This window comes from Mya arenaria, chromosome 10 (assembly GCF_026914265.1).
Source record: "Mya arenaria isolate MELC-2E11 chromosome 10, ASM2691426v1".
Classification (NCBI taxonomy): domain Eukaryota; kingdom Metazoa; phylum Mollusca; class Bivalvia; order Myida; family Myidae; genus Mya; species Mya arenaria.
The window spans coordinates 61,519,079-61,525,007 of NC_069131.1; positions in this window are offsets into that span (position 1 = coordinate 61,519,079).

Below are 5,929 nucleotides of genomic sequence, written 5' to 3' on the forward strand. Positions count from 1 at the left end.
ATTCTATGATACAAAACATATAATACACTTTTTTATTCTAAATAAACCTTTTGAAATAATTATGGTAGCAGACCGCTGTGTCAACAGTTTACATAGGTATCTAACAATAAAATACATTCACTTGTTCCTGGTTGACAATATCATTCGGAATTTAAGTTATGTATATATACGTAAGAACGTTAATATATACAGGAACTACTTAATACGTATATATATATATATATACATTCAATCGCAATACTCTGTCTCATCATGTTTATCCCAGAAATCGTCGAATATTTTCTCTTAATATTTTTGCATGACGTAGACAGAACTTATCATCGGAGCAATCCTATGACGATGACTAAAGTTGCTTTCACTGGAGTAACAAAGAACCTGTTCCCATTGGACTAATTATAGCAAGCCGAGCAATCTCTCTTTTCTTTGTGAATATGTCACTCTTGATTACTTATACATACCTTCCATTCGTTAGTCGGTAGTATCTTGATCTTCAGATATAACTCTCAGTTTTTGTCAAGTTTGATTAAGACAAAGCGTCTTTATAATGGTATGTTGATATATAGATTATTGTATATGTACGTTCATATATTAATGAATGTAGCTGTTCATAAAATGCATATTATGTGGACAATAGCAAAAAGGATATATGAGTAGATTTTATGTCTTTGATTAATAGCTAAACTCAAATACAGAGATACATTGTTGGCTGCTGTAATTGACTGTTCAGTGATGTGGAACCATCGATCTGTGATAACTATTTATCTTATACCATTTCAAATTTATGCTCAAATTAAATGAAAAAGATTTTTATTTGACTATACTCAGTAGTGCTTTTAAAATTTGTTTTATTTTTTTAACACTGCAAATGCATTCATTGGGAAACCATATGTTACTGGCGGCTCCATGCAACATTCTATGACTAATCTTTAAACATGCATTTATGGACATTTTAAATATGTACTTGCAGGAGTCAGCTAGGATAAATTTAACGGAAATTTTGATCCGGATGGTTCTACAAACAGTTTCTGCGACAATCGGATTCGATCCGCTTGAACACACGGATTGTCCGGTGGAATGCCTTTTCGAATTTCTGCGAAAATTGCAACCTTTAAATTGACACTCTTATTCAAACTCAATACATACGCATGTATACCAAACATCAATTTTGACTGATAAACCTGTAACAACTTACTAAAAATGCATTTATGAATAATATTAATAACTGATAATAAGATTGTAACCGTTTATTTAATAGCAAATTGCGCAAAAAATATTAAATGATTGCTGAATTCTAAAAGATTAACTGTGGTCTACTATTGTCTCATAAGATAGAAATAACTTGCTTTATGCTTATTTCTTTCAAATAAAGCTTGGTATTCTTCATTAATACCATTGTTTTCGACATTTGATCATCCTTTTAGGAATATTAGATTAATATTATTAATTGTGGTAAATCTGAAGTGCATCTTTAAGTGGTAAACACATGTATATCAACGTTATATTTTTCTTTGAAAATGGCATAATGTTCTAATACAGTCATTGCTTATGTTTTTTCTAATCAGATTTATGTCAGCATTGTAACCCAGAAATGCCATCTATAAAGTATTAAACAACTCTTGTTAAGTGAGATATTGGCTTCAATTGATATTTCTGAGTAATCATATGTTCTATTTGCATTGTAGATAAAACACAGACAAACGATGTATTAGAAATAAAGACAGAAATTTTAAGTAATTGAAGTAATCGATGGTTCGTGAATGTCTCTTTTGGGGTTCTGTGTAATTGGCGTTAAACTGTCCCTTTAAAGGGGGTTTAAGTTTAAACTGTCGACTACAAAACGTGCTTCTGTAGTTTTTCATATAAATATCAATACAAAGCTGTAATATACTCAGGTAATACGGCTAGAGCGAGTTTCGTGCTGCGATGAAATTTTCTCAGGCAATGCAGTTTACAACCAACAAAGAATGACTCATCGATCTTAACAAGCCGTTGTTGAATCTCGATTAGATACGTGACTGTCTCTAGGAAGCACTAAGTGGAAGAAAACTATTCGCATCAAAATATTACAATACATCAAATTTTATATTGATACCAAACTAAATACGTGTGCTGTAGTAAAATTCAGATATGTCTGCACTGATTGTATGTACACATTTTACTGTTATTGTTTATCAATAATGGAGATTTTAAATGAGTTTCCAATGTTTACAGTTAGTAATGTTCAAGTGGTATTTTAAATTATATAAACACGAAACTCGTACTTTTTTTGTTTATGACATTTTTATTATCAGCTGCCAAACAAAAGAATTAATTTTAATCTACGTCATTTTAGCTCGTTATTATACAGAGTGTTGCATACTGGTCAAGACAACAAAAACAGAGAGACACTCAACGCCATCTCATTACATAATATGTTTGAATTGCACAAGCAGTGACAACATAATAAAACTCATTGGCGCGAATAATCAAAAATTGAAGTGCCTCTTTTAAAAGTGTGTAATTCTTTGAATCAAAAATCTACACATCATGCATATTTTCCTTAAATGAAATATCAAATATTATGAACAAAGGCGCTGCATTTACGGGCTTAAAGTGTTATTGCCGGACACGTGAAAAGTTTTCAAATTATGTAATTCGATAAAACAAAATCATTCATCTCAGTTAAGCTCACCTTCACAGAATTTAATCAGACTAATTTGCTCTGCTTCCAAAATGGCAGTTCGATTTGTTATTAGTCCAAGTTCTATATAAACAAATATGGCGTCCAATGTTCACTGTTCATTGTAGCATGAAATGCGGATTAATATATTCAAATTCCATTCCATAGATATTCAGTTTCAGCGATACTTAGTGAATTTGTTGTGTGTCATAACTGTTTTAATGACAATAAGCAGTTTGCTACATACTGTATTGAACAGTATTGAAACTTACTTTCAAATATAGTACTATTTTAACGCATATCATATATGGAAGTGCCGATCAAAAAGTATATGTACCTCGGGTGTTTCCCTTTTGACTTGCATAGGTTAACGGAGGTTAAACTTCGCCGTTAACATGTAAAACTTGCTCGCCGGCCTGCACTCGCTTCACATGAGCAATGACTGACAATCTTTACAGGATCCCATTTTAACGGTTCAGTGGTGCCCCCCAAAAATATTGCTATCACTCCGGCAAAGAAAGGAAGTAGTCCTGGCTATAACGTGTTTGCCGAAAAAGGACTTTCGTCAAGCTACGCTGAACTTCAAGCCCTTACTACTAATGCTTCATGTTGAACAGCATTCTCTAGATGTGTACATATAACCCTAGTTTAAACATATACTGTATAGCAAATTACTTGTAAACCTTGGTGTCGTTCAACACTTGGTAATCTGTGCTGCAAAATCAGTTTTATTCAAAACATAGACTTTTAAACAAATACAACAACAATAATCGTAGAGAATGGCACCTTACATATTTCGACAAGTTTTATATTACAGTATGAGACAATATCCGGAACTGAAGGAATCCTTTAAATTAAAAATGATGTCGGTCAAAGTAACACTTTCTAGATTTTTTTAATGTTTATTTCGACAGTCAGACATCAATCATCTCTGTTATATAATACTTAAGGATGAAAAAGAACGGATTACACAAATACAATAAACTATGTATGCATTAGTGTCAAAAAAATGACAGTTTGTAAGTATCTTTCATGTGTTTCCGATACGTGTGGAACACCAACAAGCAGACACGTGCGACAGTAAGAAGAATGGCCGAGTAATGGTTACGCAGCGCATACGTTTATTTACGCTCATCATGTCTCGAATTAATTTGAAATTACAGTCGGCTTCAAAGAGTATTTTTAGACAAATCGCATTCTTCAGACTGCAAATGCGTTTTTAATGTTAATTGTGTATTGCTTTTCTTTGAAAATGTTGCAATTTAAATTGAGAGCTTCTCAATTAAGGCAGAATTTCGTAACACAATCGCGATTGCTTTCAAACAGTCAATTGCTTCATGTACGGTCTTGTGGTGATTAAAATTCATTAACGGTTTTTTACCAAATAGTCAATGGAAAGCACTTCAGTTGCTGAGTTATATGAGAATGTCACCAAGAAGCAACAATCTATTTATCATAAGAACGTCTTGAACAGGCTGATACAAACGCATGTTTATATTATCAAAGTACTTTTTTTTCGTTTGAATGCAAGCGGGATAACAACAGCTTTTGGATCGAAATTTCTGTTGTAGAATGACCACAATACTATTACACGCCAAGCCTATATCGCATAGTATGCACTGCAATCGGTAACATACTGTTAAATGGGCATGAGAATTAGAAGCCCTGAGTTCTACATGTATGTGTTCAACACTCTCAAATTCTCATATTTGATTGAACAGTTTTGCACAATATTTTAATAGGATGATAGGGATACAGGATTAGAACTCTTTTTTAGTAAAGCAGGGAAAGGGTTTGCGTACTCAAGGCTTTGGTATGCAGGGCTTGGGTTTTACTTTCGGCTTCCATGTCTGTCCAGGAAGACTGGGATATTAACTTAATCAGTATACAGTTAATAACCAATTTAGTTGATTTGTTCTGCTGGGGTCTGTATATTTACCATATGTGAATTTTACAAACAAAACAATGAAAACGAAAACGCAAAGACAGAGGTAACTGATGGGTGAGGGGCCAATGCCTATATTAGGAGTTGATAGAAATGTTAAGGTTGACACTTGCACACGTATTATTGTAACCAAGGAGACGTAATGAACTTATGAAGGACGATTGATGGTCGTTTGCAGTATGGGAACGCTTTTAGCCATATTCAAAAACCGGCAAACACCTTCGAATGTGGATATCGGATATACTGTATTGAAACGGAGATAAATTTAAAATGCAGTATTCTAAAATTGGCAAAATGTGAAATCAGGTAAACTGCCTTGAACGAGAAAGAATTTTAATGCAGTGTTTTAAAATTGGCAAAATGTGAAATCAGGTATACTGTATTGAAACGGGGAAGAATTTAAATGCAGTATTTTAAAATTGGCAATATGTGAAATCAGGTATACTGCATTGAACGGGGATGAATTTAAATGTTGTATTTCAAAATTGGCAATCTGTGTAATCAGATATACTGCATTTAACAGGGAAGAAATTAAAGCTGTATTTTACAATTGGCAAAATGTGAAATCAGATATACTGCATTGAACGGGGATGAATTTAAATGCTGTATTTTAAAATTGGCAAACCGTGATATTAGATATACTGCATTGAACGGGGATGAATTTAAATGCAGTATTTTAAAATTGGCAAACCGTGATATTAGATATACTGCATTGAACGGGATAATTTAAATGCTGTATATTAAAATTGGCAAAATGTGAAATCAAGTATACATCATTGATCGGGGAATAATTTAAATGAAGTATTTTAAAACTGGCAAAATGTGTAATCAGATGTACTGTATTGATCAGGGATGAATTTAAATGAAGTATTTTGAAATTGGCAAACTGTGAAATCAGATATTCTGCATGGTACGGGGATGAATTTTAATGCTGTATTTTAAAATTGGCAAAATGTGGTATCAGGTATATTGCATTGATCAGGGAATAATTTAAATGAAGTGTTTTAAAATTGGCAAAATAATTTGGAAGTTTTCTGTAATTGAAATTATTTTTGTTCAAAGTTTAACTATGTTAATATAAATACAGAATACATCGGAGGTTAAAAATCGAGAAAGATTATCTCGCGTGCGAGAAGAGTGCTTCGCAAGGACAGACTTTTTTGTACTACATTTAAGATCAAGTAAGAGTTTGCAGTAAGCAACTAAGGAAGATATCTTTACAGTAACGGCACACCTCAGATTGGGCAACTCTTCCTACACGATATGTTGAACTATTTTAACCGATAACGCGTTATTCCACCAACATCATTAAAAAAGGAGGTTCA